The following is a 23,013-nucleotide window of genomic DNA, read 5'->3' as shown; positions in this document are numbered from 1 at the left end:
GGTGTCACTGATATCTGGTCACCTTACACTACAGTAACACCTGGAGCATCAGAGACAACTCTCTGCTTTTCATGAAAAAACATTTGATTCAATTCTCTATGAAAAATACAATAAGCCTCAAATACTTGGGATTGTGAACACGAGGTTATAGCAATGTTCAGAGAATCATCTGTACTAGCAATCCTTGCAATTACCTAGATTGCACTTCCATGCAATTTGGATATATACTCCTATTAGTTAAAGGGGTACTCTGCCCTAGACATCTTATGTCTGAACGCAGGGTTCCCGCCACTGTGGACTCCTGCGATCTCGGCTGCAACACCCCACACATCCGGTGCACGGAGCGAACTTTGCTCCTTGCCGGATGACTGGCGATGCGGCGTGGAGGCTTGTGACGTCATGGTCACTCCCCGCTTGTGACATCACGGCCATGCCCCCTCAATGCATGTCTATGGGAGGGGGCATTACGGCCATCACGCCCCTCCCATAGGCTTACATTGAGACGGCGCAGCCATGACTTCACAAGCCTACGGCACTGAACCCAATGCTCTAAACGAACACCAGGTGCTGCAGGTAGATCGCGGGGGACCTGCCACTGGGGACCTCCTTTGGATAGGGGATAAGATGTCTAGGGGCAGAGTACCCCTTTAAATCTTAATGCGCCCGTACTCCTTGTACTAAGATCAGAGGCTTTGGCTGACTGTATATGATTAGGTATAAGGTATATGATCGCCTCCTGACCCACCGTCAACAAATGATGTTGGTGAAGAGAAGGATTGGATGTGTTCATTTTTTTCTACCTGACCCTTTTGTTCTGGGATGGAGAAGCCAACACCAGATGAGTCTGGCCACGGTATACCCCTCCCCAAGATATATTTAGCCATGTCAAAAAATTCATTTGTATGGGTGTAAGGGAAGATCAGGAGAGATAACACTACAACCAGAAGTGACTCTGCTAAAAAGAAAGAAAAAACCCCTGAGTGGAGTGGAGTTTTCTTTGTGGGTTTTGATTCCCAACAGGTATTTTGCCACAGTATTTACTAATGTTTCCCTAAGTTTCATTACAAATGCTCTGATCTGTGGGTTTTTTCAGAGCTCAAATCCACCACATTTTATGTGGAAACAAAAGTAAATATGTTGGGATGTTTCAAAAATATCGGATCACACCCATTTTGGCTGGCCACGCCCCCTTCATCGGCAACCTCGCTCCTTTTCTGGGTTTTCTAATTTGTGGCACCACAACCAGACAAAACAGTTCTGGGTTACAATCGTAAATCAGGGCCAATGTTTTGAAAATCCAAATTCCCTTTAGTAAATCTCTTCAGCACCATCTATCCAGGATGGTACATCCTTTATTCTACAACAACCTCTCTTCATTGATTAAAGGGGGTTCCGAGTGCACAATATTTATGGCCTATCCTTAGCTGATGATTTGGGGGGCTTTGGATAGGGGATAAGATATATGTGACCAGAATACCCATTTTTGACTGGAATCACCCATGGTCCCATTACCAGTTTATCGATTGACCCTCCTTTGACCACACTTTACAAGAACTGCTGTTTTGGAGATGCTTTGAGCCAATTGTCTACCCATTAAATTTGGCCATTATCAAAGTCCCTCAGTTGGGGCCCTATTACATGGAGTTATTATATGCCCAAAAAATGGATATTGCCCAATGTAACAGGGCCAGTGATCAGATGGTGAAGGAACAAATGCTCACCCATTGGGTGATTGGTAGTTTTGCCCTGTTCATCTCCCCATATCAAAGGGGATGGGAGGCTAACAAACAAATTACGTGCCACCCTCCCTTCACGACAGTTTAGTGTTATAATTGGCTTTATTAAGATAGGTTCTCAATTACACAACGTATCGGCCCATGTAATAGGGCCCCTACTTATGAATGTCCATTATTCCCATTTACAACAAATCAACTTCAAAAAATGACTGTTTACTAATACATCCCACCCATTACAGGGGTCATTGTAAAAAAATATATATATATATATATATATATGTGTATATATATATATATATATATATATACACACATTTTAGGCTTATATAGTTATGGCTGATCAGTGTATGTATTATTCAATCATCAACATTACAGCATCTAAGCTTCTCTTATCTTTTGCTTTGGCTTAGCAAAATATAATTTATTTCATATTTAGTACCCTTTCTCTTTTCCTCACATCTTTTAACTCAAAATATACCACACACACACACACATATATATATATATATATATATATATATATATATATATATGCTGTATGTCTGTCTTGCATGAAGATTCTCCATCATAAGAACATTTAGAACCAACCGATGACTATGCTCTGAGCATAAACAATACGGCTGAGGAGCTGCGTAACATGAAGACCTCCAGCAATAGCAAGGGGGATGCAAACATCATTTTAGAACAAAAAAGTGGACAACTGCCTACAGTATGTTCATGTATTTAAAGAGTTATTTCCCTTTATTTCTTTATATGTAGACTGGTGCCCTGGTTTCGGTGGTTCGGCTGTTCTGACTTCAGACCTTGTGATGTTAAAAGGTAGACAGATGTGGAATCTGGGTAGCCTGGCAGGGCTAGCGAGATGTCCGAGGAAAATCCGACTTGTAGCTGATTAGGCGCACACCCGAGGATGGATACAGAGCCGAAATGGTTAATAAAGGCTTTATTTCTGGTGTAGAACAACGCGTTTCGAGGGGGCACCCCTCTTCGTCTATGAACCTGCCGAAGAGGGGTGCCCCCTCGAAACGCGTTGTTTCACACCAGAAATAAAGCCTTTATTAACCATTTCAGCTCCGTATCCATCCTCGGGTGTGCACCTAATCAGCTACAAGTCGGATATTCCTCGGACATCTGGCTAGCCCTGCCAGGCTACCCAGATTCCACATCTGTCTACCTGTTCCTGACCGCTAGCAAAGCGGGACCGATGGCCGGCTGCCTCCCATCATGCCTCCATTCAAAGTGCTAAACAGTGTTGTGCCTGTCCGTACAACACGTTAAGGTGAGCAATATTCCTATTCTCCCTACAATTCACCTGTCACCTACGATCTTCACCATTGGAGCGCCGTCTCTGTATGTTTTTTTCTCTCCCTGCATTTTGTGATGTTAGAAGACATTCTACATGGAATAAATAGATGTGACTGTAGGACATGTTGTGACCCTCTACTAAATAGGAATTGAAGGATGGTTACATGCCATGTTTATCACATTCTGCCACTTTCCATTTCCTCCCGTATCTTCTGGCTTCCACAAGCGAGAGGATACAATAAACATCTACGTGCCTGGAACTGGACCGTCTGTCCACACAAAGAAATAATACATGTACAAATAGAAATGCACATAGTATGAAGATTTCCTTGAAACCAGTACATCTGATTTGCATTAGCTTCTTACTAGGGAATCCTTCTGTCGCTCAGTCTGGATAATACCGGCTCTTTAAACCACGGGAGAAGAAGACGTAAATATAAAAAAATATTCCTTTTGGTCTCTTGCCAAGCGAATAAAAAAAATCAGATTACTGCTAAACTTGCCAGGTTGGACCCAAAGCAGCTGCTTCCCTCTCCTTCATGGTCATGCCTTGCATGTATAATCAAAGCGCTTCAAAGCATTAGATGTGAGGTGTATAAACCATTGTATATACTAGCAGTTTATTCAAAGTTCCAGGTTCACACAGTGCAGATTTAAAGGGGTTATCCAGGAAAAAACTTTATATATATATATATATATATATATATATATATATACATATATTTATATCTCAACTGGCTCCAGAAAGTTAAACAGATTTGCAAATTGCTTCTATTTAAAAAATCTTCATCCTTTCAGTACTTTTGAGCTTCTGAAGTTGAGTTGTTCTTTTCTGTCTAAGTGCTCTGATGACACCTGTCTCTGGAACCGCCCAGTTTAGAAGCCAATCCCCATAGCAAACCTCTTCTTCTCTGTGCAGTTCCCGAGACAAGCAGAGATGTCAGCAGAGAGCACTGTTGCCGGACAGAAAACAACAACTCAACTTCAGCAGCTGATAATTATAGAAAGGATTAAGATGTTTTAATAGAAGTAATGTACAAATCTGTTTAACTTTCTGGAGCCAGTTGATAAAAGAAAAAAAGAAAAGTTTTTTCCTGGAATATCCCTTTAAATGCCATTTTTTTTTGTTGGTAAAACCAGAATTGGAATTTAAAAATCTCCTTTCTTTCCAGATACAATCCTGTTTTTGACTTTAAAGGGATTATTTTATCCTGTCAACCACTCTCCATACATTATATCAGGCCATAGTAACATTATGAAAGTACGGAGGGTCCAGCACTTGGCTGCAAGCAGCTTTATTGAAGATACATCACAGCATAAAAACGACAGTCAGTCAGACATGTTTCGAGCGCTTGCGCTCGAAACATGTCTGACTGACTGTCGTTTTTATGGTGTGATGTATCTTCAATAAAGCTGCTTGCAACGAAGTGCTGGACAATATTGGATGCCTTGCCGGGCACCGGTCCGAGCACCGTACATCAGGGAAGGTGAGCTGGATCCCTCACTTGTTTGTTGCATAGTAACATTATAGCTGAGGGGCCAACTGTTCTATCAACTACAGAAGAGAGATGCAAATTGTCAGCATCTCTTAAAGGGGTACTCCACTGGAAAACTTTTTTTTTTAAATCAACTGGTGCCAGAAAGTTAAACAGATTTGTAAATGACTTCTATTAAAAAATGTTTAATCCTTCCAGTACTTATCAGCTGCAGTTATGATCCACAGGAAGTTCTTTTCTTTTTGAATTTCCTTTTTCTGTCTGACCACAGTGCTCTCTGCTGACACCTCTGTCCATTTTAGGAACTGTCCAGAGCAGGAAAGGTTTTCTACGGGGATTTGCTCCTACTCTGGACAGTTCCTAAAATGGACAGAGGTGTCAGCAGAGAACACTGTGGTCAGGAAGAAAGGAAATTCAAAAAGAAAACAACTTCCTGTGAATCATAACAGCAGCTGATAAGTATTGGAAGGATTTAGATATTTTAATAGAAGTAATTTACAAATCTGTTTAACTTTATGGCATCAGTTGATTTAAAAAAAAAAATAAAGTTTTCCACCAGAGTACCCCTTAAAGTAAAATACAGTCAATTTTAAATGCAGTGTACAAACTCAAAAAGAGATCTGAGTGTAAGCCCAGCACTATTGGTAAGGGGGCCATGATTCTTATTGCTGGGGGCCCAGACTACTCTCAGTTTGCCCCTGAGCATGGACACAATTCTATGTGGAGCTGAAGCCACATTTTGATGTTTCCTTGTCACATTTGAGGTTTGGCAACAGAATGGTCTTTCTGGATTCATCTAAGGCTGGGTTCCCCCATATGTTTTCCCCCATACGGCAGGGGAGGAGCTAAAAATTTGCGCTCCCGTATGCCTGCGTATGCGCTCCCGTGTGTAATTCATTTCAAAGAGCCGACCGGAGTGAAACATTCGGTCCGGTCGGCTCATTTTTGCCCCGTATGCGCTTTTTCCCCGCACCTAAAACCGTGGTCGACCACGGTTTTAGGTCCGGCTGTAAAAGAGCATACGGGGCAAAAATGAGCCGAGCGGACCGAACGTTTCACTCCGGTCGGCTCTTTGAAATGAATTACATACGGGAGCGCATACGCAGGCATACGGGAGCGCAGGTTTTTAGCTCCCCCCCTGCTGTATGCGCTCCCGTCTGGGGAAAAACATAATGGGAACCCAGCCTAACAGAAATGTCTGGCTAGTTGTTAGCATCTCCTGCCAGGACACTTGGACGTCCTGCTCATTACACCCAACTGGAGTGACTTATAAGTCCCATTCCTCTCTTGAAAAGCTATTCAGAGAATTGAATGTGATAAGATGCAAGACCTGAAATGAACTGACGATAACACTTCACGCTGACACTTCTACAGACATCACTTCACACCGCTCTTCTTATTGTGAATATCATCATTTAAAGACCACTATGCTGCTATAGTATCCCCAGTCTGGACGGACTCCACTTAGCAGCCACTTCAGTAGAAGGAATAAAGTCGTTTTAGCCATAGAAGCAAATGCAATCTAAAAACCACAGCAAGCCAGGCTGGAAAATGTAAAACATCCTATGGTCGCCCTAAGAACCCATTAGAACACTACACACCGAGGTTTATGGAAAGTAAGAGTCTGTCAATGGGACGGACACATCTGTCATAAAACTTATGTAATTCGGCTGCAGATAATATAGACTCACCAGATTTCATGTAAATTAAAGAGAATTCATCACCCGCTCCACATATAGCCTTTCTTTCCTGCTTTTCGGTCATTTGGTAAAATGTCTCATTTTCCACCCGCTCTTACTTACTGCCTGCCTTCAATACTGCCCCCTTTTAAAGGGGTACTGCGGTGGAAAACAATTGTTTTCATATCAGCTGGCTCCAGAAAGTTAAACAGATTTGTAAATGACTTCTATTAAAAAATCGTAATCCTTCCAGGATTTATTAGCTGCTGAATACTACAGAAGAAATTATTTTCTTTTTGGAACACAGAGCTCTCTGCTGATATCACGAGCACAGTGCTCACTGCTGACATCTCTGTCCATTTTAGGAACTGTCCAGAGCAGCATATGTTTGCTATGGGGATTTTCTCCTACTCTGGACAGTTCGTAAAATGGACAGAGATGTCAGCAGAGAGCACTGTGCTCATGATGTCAGCAGAGAGCTCTGTGTTCCAAAAAGAAAATAATTTCTTCTGTAGTATTCAGCAGCTAATAAGTCCTGGAAGGATTAAGATTTTTTTTAATAGAAGAAATTAGCTAATCTGTTTAACTTTCTGGCACCAGTTGATAAAAAAAAAAAAAAAAAAAGTTTTCCACTGGAGTACCCCTTTAACAGCTGTTGTATGCTCCACAGGAAGTTCTTTTCTTTCTGAATTTCTTTTCTGGCTGACCACAGTGCTCTCTGCTTACACCTCTGTCCGGAGCAGGAGAGGTTTGCTATGGGAATTTGCTCCTACTCTGGACAGTTCCTGACATGAACAGAGGTGTCAGCAGAGAGCACTGTGGTCAGACAGAAAAGAACAACCCAACTTTATCTGTAGCACACAGCAGCTGATAAGTACTGGAAGAATTAAGATTTTTTAATAAATCTGTTTAACTTTCTGGAGCAAGCTGACATGAAAAAAAAAAATGTTTTCCACCAGAGTACCCCTTTAGGTATATAGACACTCTTCCACTTATATCTATCTATATATAATTATATTGTACTGCTTGCTCTCTATACGTTACCACTTTATACCTTCTCTCTGTACTGTCTTGTCTGCTATCTCCATTTCTTTATCTCCATACTACTCAGTTTGGCTGGGTTCCCACTGCCTTTTTTGCCCCCATTCAACAAATATACAGGAACAAGCTCCCACCCCTAGACTATTTTAACATCCATTTAATGTATAACTTGTTAATTTTATCACAACATATTCATTAATAGATGGCATTATTAACAATGGGTGATGGATGCCACAGATTAGTTGTTACAGGATCGACATGCTACTAGATAAGCCATTGTTTTATGGTATACTGATATATACTATCCAGGTAGAGGCCCAAAGGAAACTCTTTTGGCCTCTGTCAAACTGTAAGACTCCTAAGGAGACATTTAGGCTAAGATCTGAGGACACAAAATGTCTGACTTTGCCCCTAGCAACCAATCACAGCTCAGGTTTAATTTTACTAGAGAAGTTATAGAAATGAAGCTGAGCTCTGACAGTTTTTGTTCCCAGATAGATTGATAAAACTTGGCCTCAGTGTGTATGGTGGGAGCCTTCCCAATATACCCAGTGTGAATCCAGCCCTGTACTGTTTGTTGGCCTTTCGGAATGGGTTGAGGACCACTGGTCTAGTCCATCTTTTTTCTCTCCATACTTCAGCTCCGATCCTCTCTTCTTCATACTGCTCCACCCTTCACCTCATGTAGATTTCTCTCCCATTCACTTTTCTCCTCTTTCATCATTTTTTATGTTCTCCCTGTATTTGTGCGGGTTTCCTGCAGCAACTAAGGTTTCCTCCCACACTTCAAAACATACTCCAAATTTAGATTGTGAGCCCCAATGAGGACAGGGACCTATCTGAGCGTGCAGCGCTGCAGAATCTACGAGTGCTATATAAAATAAAGATTTATTATTATTAACTGCACTAAAGACCAAACACACACAAAAAACAACTCAGACTATTATGTAAATAAATCATCTAAAACCAACACCACACATTTAGCCCGGTTCATGAAAATCGACATGAAGAAATAAAACCTGATAATTATTATTTTCGACTTATTGTTCCCCATGACACAATAAGCAGCAGTCATATAACCTAGAAATAATAGCAGCACGGCTCCTCAACACATCTTCCCAACAAAAGTATAAACTGCAATCTAAAAATATTTAAGCTGAATCTGAAAACAAGCCGGCGGTGCTGACACACACATGGCAGCGCTAGAAGATCCCCAGATACAGCACTGTCTGCACTTCTCCATGCTACTTTCTGTCTAGTTCAGTGGTCCTCATCCCAGTCCTTAAAGGGATACTGTAGATAGGAAAAACTATTAAGATTTTATCTACTCATACTGTAGCCAGATCAACTGTATTGTAATATTGTAATATACACTTATTTCCTGTAATGGGACATTTTCCCTGTTGGAAGTGAAAAAAAACCTGCCATCTTCTGTCTACTTTGTTTCCTCCTCCCCCTCCCCTAACAGAGAAGGAGATCATGTGACACTTTGATCTGGCTTTCAGTGACCTCACCTTGACTGCCACGCCCCTTCAGCCATCACAGCTTGTGAGCCACGCCCCTTCTGACATCATTGCTGCAGACCATGCCCCCTTTCTACCGGTCTCGGTAGTGAGAACTGCTTTGAAATGTAGTTTTAATAGGGTGTGCAGGAGGAAGGAGCAGAGAAAAAAAATGGAGTAGTGGGCAGAGGGGGACCGTGCATCGAGAAGCAGTGAATGAGCAGAAACAAGCCAGAAGGACTATGTGGAGGTACTTTTTTTTTCTTTTTATTAGGTCTCCGGATAACCCCTTTAAAGGGATACTCTAGTGGAAAACATTTTTTTTTTTTATGAACTGGTGCAAAAAAGTTATATAGATCTGTAAATTACTTATCAGCTGCTGTATGCTACAGTGGAAGTTATTTTACTATAAATAAAAATTTCTGTCTGACCACAGTGCTCTCTGCTGACACCTCTGTCCATGTCAGGAACTGTCCAGAGTAGAAGCAAATCCCCATAGCAAACCTCTCCTGCTCTCGACAGTTCCCGACATGGACAGAGGTGTCAGAAGAGCACTGTGGTCAGACAGAGAAAAAATGTATTAGGAAAGTAACTTCCTTTGTAGCATACAGAAGCCGTTAAGTGCTGGAAGGTTTAAGATTTTTAAATAGACATAATTTACAAATCTGTTTGGCACCAGTTGATTGTTAAAACAATTGTTTTCCACCGGAGCACACTTTTAAGTCCCAACAACATTCCGGGTATTTTCAGTTACTCGATTGAAACAGACCAGGAAAAATTGTAAACCCTGGACTGTTACTGGGCCTTGAGGACTACGCGGTGGACTTCTGGTCTAGTCTACATTGAAACATTTTCTATTTGCTCTCCATATTTCAGCACGGCTCCACCTTCTACCTGATCAAGATTTCTTTCCCATTCCCTTTTCTCCTCTTTCTCCCTGTGTTTGCGTGGGTTTTCCATGGGTACTCCGGTTTTCTCCCACACCCCAAAAACAAACTGATAGGTGACTTTAGATTGTTGTGGTGACACTGCTGCTGAATTTATGTGCGCTATATAAAAGAAAGAATTATTATTATAAAGGGAACTAAAGACCACACAAAAACCCAACTCACTGAATTAAAAAATAAAAATAAAAAATACCATTAGCCCAGTTAATAAAAATCTAAAAATCTACACCAAGTTAGAAAACACACTAACTATTTTTTTCAACCTATTGTTCCCTATGACAGAATAGGCAGCAGTAATAACCTAGAAATAACAGCACGGCCCACCGATATATATTCTCAACAACAAAAGTATAAACTGCATTCTAAAAATATTTAAGCTGGATCTAAAAAAAAACAAGCCGGCGGTGCTGACACACACACACACACACACACACGCACACACACACACACACACACACGCACACACACACACACACGCACACACACGCACACACACACACGCACACACACACACGCACACACACACACGCACACACACACACACGCACACACACACACGCACACACACACACGCACACACACACACACGCACACACACACACACACACACGCACACACACACACACACACACACGCACACACACGCACACACACACACGCACACACACACACGCACACACACACACGCACACACACACACGCACACACACACACGCACACACACACACACACACACACACGCACACACACACACACACACACGCACACACACGCACACACACACACGCACACACACGCACACACACACACGCACACACACACACGCACACACACACACACGCACACACACACACACGCACACACACACACACACACACACGCACACACACGCGCACACACACACGCACACACACACACGCACACACACACACGCACACACACACACGCACACACACACACGCACACACACACACACACACACGCACACACACGCACACACACACACGCACACACACACACGCACACACACACACGCACACACACACGCACGCGCACACACACACACACGCACTCGGCAGCGCTAGAAAATCCCCAGATTGCTGGAGAGAGCATGAAGACAATTTTAAAGGAATCCAGGAACAAGTATTTCAATCCTGGGAGATTAGTGCTGCGCATTCTATGTATCAGCGGATTCCGGCTCTTGACATGTATCGATCGGCCGTGAATTAAAGTCGTGTTCTACTTAATTATAGAGAACGATAGGAAAGTGTCCCCCGATCACTCTGGGGCCTCACGTACTTCATACCAGGCAATGGGGCCCTATAATACCCATGTAAGCTTCTGCTTTTAAAGGAATGCATGCAGTGTTTTTTTCTGTATGGCTTAGAAAGGGTTCTGTACGGCTTAGACAGCCAAAGGCTGTCCGAGCATTCTGGGAGTTGTACTTTTGCAACAGCTGGAGGCACCCTGGTTGGGAAACACTGGCTCATATAATGGCATATTCTACTAAATGCAGCTTTACAAATGTGTTCTTCGATAGAAAACAATAGAATATTACCTATTGCCCACCCCCTTTTTCGTAAATACCTAGACTGTTCTTTCTTTCTTGCTGAAAATTCTAATTTTCATACAGTATCATGCAAACAGTGGTATACTAAGAATTATGAAGAATAGGCTTAAAGGGGTACTCCACCCCTAGACATCTTATCCCCTATCCAAAGGATAGGGCATAAAATGTCTGATCGCGGGGCCCCCTACCATAGACCTGCATTGATGGGACAGGACGTGACGTCACACGGGGGCGGAGTCGTGACGTCACGAACTTCCGTTCCCATGGTCGGGACCCAGACCCTCCAGCGCTTCCGGACAAGAAACAGGTGGGTGCCGCATGCAATATTGCGGGGGTCCCCAGTGGCAGGACCCCCGAGATCAGATATCTTATCCCCTATCCTTTGTCTAGGGGTGGAGTACCCCTTTAAAGGGGTACTCCACTGAAAAAAAAAAATTATCAACTGGTGCCAGAAAGTTAAACAGATTTCTAAATTACTTCTATTTAAAAATCTTAATCCTTCCAGTACTTATCAGCTGCTGTATGCTCCACAGGAAGTTCTTTTCTTTTTGAATTTCCTTTCTGTCTGACCACAGAGCTCTCTGCTGATATCTCTGTCCATGTCAGGAACTGTCCAGAGCAGGATAGGTTTGCTATGGGGATTTGCTCCTGCTCTGGACAGTTCCTGACATGGACAGAGATGTCAGCAGAGAGCACTGTGGTCAGACAGAAAAGAAATTCAAAAAGAAAAGAACTTCCTGTGGAGCATACAGCAGCTGAGAAATACTGGAAGGATTAAGATTTTTAAATAGAAGTAATTTACAAATCTGCTGAACTTTCTGGCACCAGTTGATTTATAAAAAAATAATAATAATGTTTTCCGGTGGAGTACCCCTTTAAACGGGCACCGTCAGATTCAAAAACTTTTTATATGTTGTACATCTTTGTAATACTTTACCCTTTCTAATATACTTCATTTAAAAAAATGCTATCTCCTTTTTATAGAAATCATGGCTTATAAAAAAAAAAGACCACTAGGGGTCCCTATACCATTCAGAACATAATCCTGTCTGCCTGCAGCATCATTTATGTCCCAGCTGAAGCACATGATGAGACAAAGTCCAGTAAGTGAGGACGGGGCTAACACTCCTCTGTGCTCACTCATGTCCTGTGTATCAGACTGCAGCATGAAAACAGAGAGGAGTAGCTTACAGAGCAGTCTGGATAAAGAGGCTCAGCACAGCACAGCAGACTAAGGGAGAAAGTGAATGCATAGTGAGTGAGGGCGGTCTCAGTGCTTGTCTCGGACACGCCCCTTCCTGAGCAGTGGATGTCAGAATGAGTGAACAGAAGAACAGATTGATTTGCGGGCCAAATACAGAAGCAAGACACATAAAAAGCCATGTAATGACCTAGTGAGTACCATATAGAGGCATTATTTTTTCTGGTACATTTTAAAGAGAAACTGACAGTAGTTTAGTCCATACTTACCTGCTGGTATAGGCTGACAGCACTCCTTACACTGATGTCCATGTTAATTTTGTTATGTCTGCCCGTTTCGTTGTTATTTTGAAAAACTGATTAATATCATTATGCAAATTAGGTGGTTCGGTGCACTGGGGGCGTTACTAAAATCCTAAGTGCACCGCACTGCTTGTCAGCTCTGGTAAGAACATCTTCCTATGTACATTCATTGCAGGGGAGGTTTATGAATAAACATAAGGAGGTGTTCTTACCAGAGCTGTTAGATGGTAAATGTAGAGGTGCACTTAGGATCTAAGTAACACCCCAGTGCACCGAATGGCCTGTTTTGCATAATGTTATTAATCCTTTTTCTAGAAAAATTATGCAATAGGTAGGCGTGAGAAAAAATACATGGACATCAGTGTTAGGGGCTCACACGGCAGAATTTCTGCTTGCGGAATTTCACCTCAAATGAAAGCCCATAGACTTCTATGGGATTCCGCACTCCCATTCACACTTCTGAATTTCCGCGTGCGGAATTCCGCTAGCGGAATTCCGCAAGCGGAAATTCAGAAATGGGAATGGGAGTGTGGAATCCCATAGAAGTCTATGAGCTTTAATTTGGGGTGGAATTCCGCAAGCAGAAATTCTGCCGTGTGAATAGACCCATAGGACTAGGAGCACTGTCAAGTTTATACCAGTGGCTTAGTATGGACTAACCTGCTGTCAGTTTCCCCTTTAAAGCAAGCGAACATCCACCTTTCCCCATCGTGTTATTTTTGATCCACAATCCTGTGTCAACTTATTTTGTAAAATATCCTTATAGTATCTATTTTTCTGATCCCCTGCATAGGTATGGATTTTTTTTACTGTGTATGGAGATCGGACATTGCACCAAAAACTGTGGGCCCTGACCACTATAAAGGTATATTAAACATGGAGCCCAGAATTTTAAATCTATTTCGAATAAAAACTAAATATAATCAAGGGTGAGCACTGATTATATAACATAACATTAGCAAAAATACAATAAAGAATAATACTACAGGACTGGGGATTCCCTGCATTTGCCCCAAGATGCCATTAAAAAGCCACTGAGCGATCTGTTTGGACATTTATGTTCTACAAATTGGCCAAACACTTTAAAACCTCATTCACATGATGGAACTAAAAGCCATGAGCTCCATTAGGAGCCACAAAGTAGACATTAGTTTTCTATGAGGGTATTTAAATCGCCATCAAAGGGGTTGTATACTTAGGAAAACCCATTTGCAAATGTCCTATTACAGAATTCTGAGGTAATAGAGGAAGGTCCCTCATCTACTAACATGGAGTAGTGACTACTAAACACATTTCTTTCTCCGGGGGACTAGATACATCTGTACGATACATGAACAGACCACTGACATAAAGGGACGTCACATAAAATCCCTTATTTCCCCTGTGCAGGTACGGTAGAGAACTGAACCCTTGGAACCAAGTTCCCCCACAGAACACAGCAGATTCCTGGCTGTCATAACAGAAGGACAACCTTTGACCGGCTTATTTTCGCGGGATTGTAGAGGGAGTGTAAAAAGCAAACAACGTTTCTAATGTAACCACAATGTTATTGTGTACAGTAAGAAATAAATGTCCAGACAATAATATTGGTCAGGACTATAGGAAACGGGAGGAGACAGAGGAAAACCTGTATCCTAGTGCACTTATGCAAAATCTGTAACACAGTGGTCCCCAACCCAGTCCTCAAGGTCCAATAACATTCCATTTTTTTTTACCGGTTACTCCATTGGAATGGAACAGGGAAAAATTAAAATCCTGGACTGTTGGTGGGACTTGAGGACTGGGTTCGGGACCTCTGTCGTAAGAGACCACCATGGCTTTAGCCAACAGAGCCTCAATGGAACTGTTTAATCTGTTCCCCTATACCTTGGCCCTTGGCTCATAAGTTAATGCAGAGGTGAAACAATAAATTCCTGGGCCCCAATGCAAAACTTTTAAAGTGGCCTTCACGGCAATGCACTATTTATAATACTAATGTGTCTCCATATGTAGCAGAGGGATCTTTATGCTTCTTCAGGCATCGGTGCAGAGATGCGTCAGCTGACTCAGCACTACCTAAAGCCATATATGCCCCTATTCTAACAAAAAAGAGCAACAGGAGAAAAAACATAGATAGTCCCACACCTATAGTATGCTGTGATGCTGTGCATTTAGCAGCCTGTTTTGCAACCATTCCAAAACCACAGAAGTAACCCGCACATCCCCAATTACTTCCATCTGGACACTAGTAAAATACACATTAAAATGCCATCAGTGTTTTAGGTATCCATTAAGTGACTGGTGGATTCTCATGAGATTTCTCAAGCTCTTCTAAACTTCCGCTTTTAGAATCTCAGCATCAGCAGAAATATTTATTTATTCTGTTGGGTGTGTTAGAGCAGAGGTCCCCAACCCAGGCCTCAAGGCCCACCAACAGTCCAGGATCAGAATTTTTTCCTGTTTAATTCCAATTGAGTAACTGAAAATTGGGCCTTAAAAGGGTAATCCGCACCTAGACATCTTATCCCCTATGCAATGGATATTATTGGGGACTATTTACGAGTTTCATTGCAATAACAGAAAGGTCTCCTCCAAAAACTTGACATCGACTAGATGGGCCATACAGGTCTGATGGGTGAGGGCCTACTGGGAAACAGACAGGTGTGACCACTTCCTGCAACATCTGGAGGTCCGCAGGTTGAAGACCACTGACCTAGACAATGCTTGGGCTGCAAATATTAAAAAACAAACTCTAACTTACCTTCATCCTCCATTCCCCCGTTGCTAAGGAACCGGCCTCACTGTCCTCCGCTGTTTTCGCTGCGGTCCTGGGGATGGGAACGTCACAGAGCCTTCAGCCTATCACTGGCCGCAGCGATGTCCCGTCTCGGCTGATGATAGGCTGAGCCAACTGTGATGTAAGAAGCCGGCCTGCTTCTTACATGACAGTCGGCTCAGCCTATCATCGGCCGAGGCGGGACATCGCTGCGGCCGGTGATAGGCTGCAGGCTCTGTGACGTCCCAACACCAGGCAGCAGCAAGAACAGTGGAGGGACCATGAGGCCGGTTCCTTAGCAACGGGGGAACGGAGGACGAAGGTAAGTTAAAGTTTGTTTTTTAATATTTGTAGCCCGGGCACAGGAATACAAAGTACAGCACAGTGGCTGATAATTATTTGGCAGGGGAGGGGGGGGGGGGGGAGAGAAGCTGCGCTTGCGGGTGACATACGATTAGTCCCCTGTGGGGTGCAGAGCTGGGCTGATAAACAGGAGGGGGGGTGACATTGGGGAGCAGAGCTGCGCCCATCACATGATGATAATGGGGGGGTGTAAATACCGTTAAATACTGTGGAACCGCCATGTACCGTAAATAAATAAGCCCTACCCTGAAAATAAGCCCTAGTGTGTTTTTTGTGACTAAAATTAATATAAGACCCGGTCTTATTTTCGGAGAGACACGGTAATAGAAATGAAGAGTAACATATTAGGTAATCCTTTTCCCAGGATCAATGTGGGTGAGAGTAGTCAGTCCTTACCAGTTAAAGCATATATAAATAAACATTTTATAAATGGGCAATAGGCCAGTTTACATGTATTGTCTAGTTAAAATAAAACATTTTCAATAACCATTTTAAGAAATGTTAGTCAATAATCACCTAGTTGAATGGTCCAGATGAGAATACACAGTATATATATATATATATATATATATATATATATATATATATACACTCAACAAGTGTCAAAGTCAGTAGGTGGCTACAATGAGTCTCCAAGCTCCTGGGCAGACAAGTAGAAGTCACCCACTATAGTACGGAAGGCTGGAGGGGACTACTCATCCCACTCACCGGCTATTCTGCACAGAATATTTGTTTTGTTTTTCATTTATTTGTCCAAGATCTTTTTGAACTAAGGAAAACACTTATTCTAAGAAAAATATAACTCTGCTGTAGTCATAACCTGTCAATGACATCGTCTACCACCATAACTGAAATGCCATTTTTAGCTGTGTCCTCACTTTCCTCCTCTTTCGTCAATGGCACAACCTGTCAGCCATTGCCCGACAAACCTCAGTGCCACTCTATTAAGAGAGAACAGGGAGTTGAATACTTTCTTTAAAAAAAATAAATCATGTGAACATTAACAAAAAAAACAAAAAAAAATTAAACTTTCAAACGTAGACGTTTCCCTTCCCACACAAGAAGCTATATTTCAAATTCATTAACCACTTAAGATGTCTAGGGGCAGAGTACAACTTTATCTCCTATCCAAGGATAGGGGATAGGATGTCTGATTGTCAGATAACGGGGGGGGTCACACCCCCTCCCATAGACATGAAGCCAGCGTGGAGAAGCGCGCCATGACGTCACAAACACGGAAGCCCAAAGCTGGTGTTCTGAACATAAATGTCCCAGCAGCCGGACCCCACCCTGCAATCAGACATCTTATCCCCTATCTTTTGTATAGGAGATAAGATGCCTAGAGGCTGACTACTCCTTTAAGGAACCCGACTGAGTTTTATGGTGTTACTTTAACCCTTTACATAGTGTCTGTTTTATGCTTATGTATTGTAAAAAAAAACACAAAAAAAAAAACAGAGCTAATTTCTTCAAAAAAACAGCGCCACTCCTGTCCTAGGGTTGTGTATGTTATTACAACTTGGCTCCATTCACTTTAATGGAACTGAGCTGCAATATCACACACAACCTGGGAACAGGGGTGGTGCTGTTTTTTCTAATTCTGGATAACCCCTTTAGGGTAGGTTCACACGAAACTAATCCGCTGAAGATCTCCATCTGCTTTTAATACTATTGACTTTAATAAGTCAGCGGAAAATCTGTAAGCTCGTTTTCCACTGACCATTTAAGTCAATGGTATCAAAATCTGCTGCAGATAAGTTACATGTAAACCTACCCAAAAAGGGTTTTCTTATTAATACAAGCCGATCCGGCGGTCATCAAATCACTGTTGGCATGGCGTCAGACATCCCAGGTGATCTGCTGTTATTATGTGGCCAACCATGCACTTAGTATTTAAGGAGTATTCCTACTATTTATCATCTATTCACAGGACATGAGATAAATGTGCAATCGCTAACCCCCCCCCCCCCCCCCCCCAGAGATCAAATCAGCCTGAATTGACCGGTGGATGAACATGTGCCGCATTTAAAGTCTATGGGGCTGATACAGACAGAGCACATTGCAAATTCTTATCTATGAACAGCCAATCATGTAAACAAGTACTTATTCCTTTTTTAGCTTGGTGGTTATTGTTTTGCTTATTCGCACAATGAGAATAATGCTGAGAACACTGGTATACAGATTATTGAGAGTACACAGCCCAGGCCTTTACAGTCTTTTTTTGTTTAGTTTTTTTCAATTTAGTTTTTCACCACTGTCTACTGAGAAACAATGAGCCTGCGGAATGGGAAGAATACGTCTGCATTTGCATGACACTGAAGTTGTTTAAACACAAAGCAAAAGAGGTTTCACCAGGGGACTCCCTGTCAGGACCCAGAGACTAAGCAGCGAGTGTCAAATTCTGCCTAACAAGCATTACAGATTTAAGATTATACTCTCTAAAATCAAAAGCCATGTGGGACTAGGAACATCTTACTGTAGGAAAAGGAACATTGTGAACGTGCACCAACAGCTGCTAAAACACAGCAAGAGAAGACCTGGTGTTCTGCCATCTGCCATTTATTAGAAGGTAATTTGGTATTAGCAGCCTTACAAAAAAGTTTAAGTTAATAATATATAGTATATACAGTCATGGCTGTAAATGTTGGCACCCCTGAAATTTTTCTAGAAAATGAAGTATTTCTCACAGAAAAGGATTGCAGTAACACATGTTTTGCTATACACATGTTTATTCCCTTTGTGTGTATTGGAACTAAACCCAAAAAGGGAGGAAAAAAAGCTAATTGGACATAATGTCACACCAAACTCCAAAAATGGGCTGAAAAAATTATTGGCACCCTTAACTTAATATTTGGTTGCACACACTTTGGAAAAAATAACTGAAATCAGTCGCTTCCTATAACCATCAATAAGCTTCTTACACCTCTCAGCAGGAATGTTAGACCCCTCTTCCTTTGCAGACTGCTCCAGGTCTCTCTTATTGGAAGGGGCCTTTTCCCAACAGCAATTTTAAGATCTCTCCACAGGTGTTCAATGGGATTTAGATCTGGACTCATTGCTGTCACTTCAGAACTCTCCAGCGCTTTGTTGCCATCCATTTCTGGGTGCTTTTTGATGTATGTTTGGGGTCATTGTCCTGCTGGAAGACCCAATATCTCAGACGCAAACCCAACTTTCTGACACTGGGCTGTACAGTATGACCCAAAATCTGTTGGTAATCCTCAGATTTCATGATGCCTTGCACACATTCAAGGCACTCAGTGCCAGAGGCAGCGAGACAACCCCAAAACATAATTGAACCTCCACCATATTTCACTGTAGGTACTGTGTTCTTTTCTTTGTAGGCCTCATTCCATTTTCGGAAAACAGTAGAATGATGTGCTTTACCAAAAAGCTCTATCTTTGTCTCATCTGTCCACAAGATGTTTTCCCAGAAGGATTTTGGCTTACTCAAGTTCATTTTGGCAAAATGTAGTCTTGTTTTTTTATGTCTCTGTGTCAGTAGTGGGGTCCTCCTGGGTCTCCTGTCAAAGTGTTTGATTTCAATGTTGACAGATGTTTGCGCTGACACTGATGCTCCCTGAGCCTGCAGGACAGCTTGAATATCTTTGGAACTTGTTTGGGGCTGCTTATCCACCATCCGGAATATCCTGTGTTGACACCTTTCATCAATTTTTCTCTTCTGTCCACACCCAGGGAGATTAGCAAACCACTTGATAATGTTGCGCACTGTGGACAAAGGCAAATCTAGATCTCTGGAGATGGACCTGTAACCTTGAGATTGTTGATATTTTTCCACAATTTTGGTTCTCAAGTCCCCAGACAGTTCTGTTCTCCTCTTTCTGTTGTCCATGCTTAGTGTGGCACACACAGACACACAATGCAAAGACTAAGTGAACTTCTCTCCTTTGTATCTGCTTTCAGGTGTGATTTTTATATTGCCCACACCTGTTACTTGCCCTAGGTGAGTTTAAAGGAGCATCACATGCTTGAAACAATCTTATTTTTCCACAATTTTGAAAGGGTGCCAATAAATTTGTCCAGCCCGTTATTGGAGTTTGGTGTGACATTATGTCCAATTAGCTTTTTTTCCTCCCTTTTTTGGTTTAGTTTCAATACACACAAAGGGAATAAACATGTGTATAGCAAAACATGTGTTACTGCAATCCTTTTCTGTGAGAAATACTTCATTTTCTGGAAAAATTTCAGAGGTGCCAACATTTACGGCCATGACTGTAGTTTAATAGTATCTCTTTTGCGATAAAGTTTATTACTGTTAAAATGTGTTCAACATAAGGCTCCTTTCACACTGCCGTTATGACAAGAGGAGCCAGGGAGAATAGCGGGAGAAAATACACTGCTTGCGCCATCTTTTTTTCCCACTATTCCTGTCAAAAACCAAAAATGGCTGAAAGACCCCATAATAGTAAATGGGAGCCGTCGGGACCCATTGTTGCCCGGTAAAGGCACAAAAAAAAAAATAAAGAAAAAAAAAAGAGACTTTAACACCCGTTTCTAAAGGGGCGCAATGGCAGTGTGAAAGGAGCCTTTACTCTGTGAGGAGTTTTCATCAACAAATCTACCATTTTGTGCCCACACTTTAGAAGCAAAAGTTATCCCCTATCCATTTTCATTATTTTTCTATTGGGTTTTGCAATATTCTAACACAAGATTCATTAACAATCTATAAAAACAGATAAGTGATGAACATAAACACAAATAAAACAATAAACAAATAACTTCCTTACAAAAAAAAGGAACCATCAAATTAAAGGTATCCCCAATCCAATGCCTTAAAATATGCAATAAGCTAAGCAATGAGCGTCCTCTGATCGCTAGCCCTTTTACCGGTTCTTAGCAACGAGTGTTCATAGGAATGATCATTCATCCGATATTAAGCCCATGTAAAAGCATACAATAGAAAAAAACTAGAAAGCAAAAAAAAAAAAACAACAAAAAAACTAATCAAGTTAACCAGAAGTGATTTAAAAAGGAATGGAAAATAAAGGAAGGACTTAAAGTGTACCTGTCATAGTGCAAAAAAGAAAAGAAAAAAGTGATATGTTACTCAGGACCCAATCCTGATCATGTGCATATAATTTTTACGTGTCTCGGACCTATCTATCCAGAGATATAAGCATTTATCTGATGGTGAGTTACTTTTTCATTGTGCAGGCTGGAGGGGGCGTGTCAGTCTGTCTCTCTCACAGGAGCAAGCCTGGGCAGTCAGCCAATCAGTACTCTCTACTCTGTAACCCTTTCCTCTCTGGTTTTATGCTGTGCCATGTGTCAGAGGAAGATACTTGGAGCTTTCCTGCAGTAATCAGAAGACATTATGGTGAATTCATAACAGGATAAAATGTATAAATATAAGAATAGATCTTTATAAAATTAATGCAAGGATTTTTTTAGATAAAAGTACAGCATTTTTATGAATACATGTTCTATCTGTTTTATCTTCTCCTAGTAAAGCTGGATGCTAATCAGCATAGCTGTCACTATGTGTCTCATTCATCTTTCACAGACTCCTGAATGTCTGATCAACTTCTTTGTCATTCAGGAGTCCGAGAAAGCTTTGACTATTTCAGCATGCTGGGAGTTGTAGTTTAGTAACAACTGAAGCTGCAATGTTTGTAAATAACTGTGTTAGAGTAGTGTTGCCTCCAGCTGTTTTAAAACTACAGCTCCCAGCATGTCCACACATCCTTTATCTGCATACACAATAGAAATCTCCTATACTGGATACCGGTATGCTTTACGGCCGGTATCCAGTATGCTGTAAAATCTAGACTAGTCTGTCTGGCTAAAAGACAGGCGACCCCTAGTGGTGGCTATTTTGAGCTTGAATTTCAGGTGAACATTTCAATTTTTTTTAACAGGTGTATATTGTGAAATGTCATATTATAATGAGTCCTGCAATTTATGAAAAGTTTTCAACAATGACAGTGCCTCTTTAAGGACTTATACGTCTTCCTGCTGGATTCAGTTCTGACTTTGGAACAACACGATGGCAGTTTTTGAGCCAAAGATCTCTGTTTGTGACACCAGCTTTATACTTAAAAAAAATTAAGCCGTGCTCGAGATACTGAATATATTCTTGTATACTTATTTTTGGGACCACATCTGCAGGCAAAGGAGATGGGTTGTCACAGAGGATATGCTCGTCTATATGAAAAGGATATGTATATAGATCCCTATTGAAGTATCTTATAAATATGGATGAGCAGCTATTACCATTCATGAAGACTGTAATTTCCACTGCTAGAAATGTTATCTTTTTATGTCTCATATTATAAGTCAATAAAGAAGAAAGAACTCATTAAAGACCACAAAAACCATACAAATAGTGCTATTAATTCCAGGAAAGTACCAACCTACAATGTAGTCAAAACTGTTTGTGAAACTGATACTTCTAACAATATTCCAAACACATTGAAATCATAATTTTGTTTTCCATAAGGAGAAAAAAAAAGAAAAAAAAAAGTCAATAAATCGAGCTGAAGATGATTGATGAAGCTGCGAGGACCCCATACGAGCAATGAATAAAGCCTTGAGAAACAAAGGGAAACATATGTTTTGTTGTGTGTTTTTTTGTTTTTTTTTGTATTATTTGTTTTATGTTTTTGGAGTATAACAAAATGAACCACAGGCATGTCACAGCTTGAGCAGATACATTTCCATTCACCGTGCCAATAATGGTTTGCATAATATCAGTTTTAATTTGAAATTCAAGAAAACTTGCTGGGAAACATACAACATGCAGTGGTTGCATAGTGGAAATCAATTGCATGTAAAAAAAAAAAATACAAAAAATAAATGAATAAAAGAGATAAATAAAACAAAATAACTCAGGTACTGCAGGTACCTAGAACGTAGTGTGCTTTATTTTATAGGACTGTATCGGAGCAATAAAGTGACTGCGAAAATGATTGATGGCTCACCCTCCAGACAGGCCATCGATAGCTGATCGGCAGGGTATGGGCCATGGCCAGATCCACTCTGTAAACAGAGTTAGAAGAGGTTGGCGCAGTTCGACGTGTAGTGGCTGTGTCTGGTTACTGCAGCTCAGCTACCATTCAGGTCAACAGGAGCTAAACTGCAGTAACCTGGCACTGC

General features: G+C 41.5%; 1 protein-coding gene and 1 long non-coding RNA gene across 6 annotated transcripts in view; one reads left to right on the top strand and one right to left on the bottom strand.

Annotated features, from left to right (window-relative positions):
* Positions 1–23,013, bottom strand: part of PLCB4 (phospholipase C beta 4) — a 326,117-nt gene that overhangs the window by 211,854 nt on the left and 91,250 nt on the right. The window lies entirely within an intron of this gene.
* On the top strand, positions 8,804–22,463 carry LOC130362804 (uncharacterized). Of its 2 annotated transcripts, none has more exons than XR_008891572.1 (3): positions 8,804–9,009; positions 18,127–18,466; positions 22,358–22,463. It is a non-coding gene; the product is annotated as an uncharacterized LOC130362804 (long non-coding RNA). The 2 variants fall into 2 exon arrangements; XR_008891573.1 differs by lacking the exon at positions 8,804–9,009 and adding an exon at positions 15,722–15,856.

The sequence above is a fragment of the Hyla sarda genome, chromosome 3, assembly GCF_029499605.1.
Source record: "Hyla sarda isolate aHylSar1 chromosome 3, aHylSar1.hap1, whole genome shotgun sequence".
NCBI classification, from domain to species: domain Eukaryota; kingdom Metazoa; phylum Chordata; class Amphibia; order Anura; family Hylidae; genus Hyla; species Hyla sarda.
This window is presented reverse-complemented; position numbering and strand designations above follow the sequence as displayed.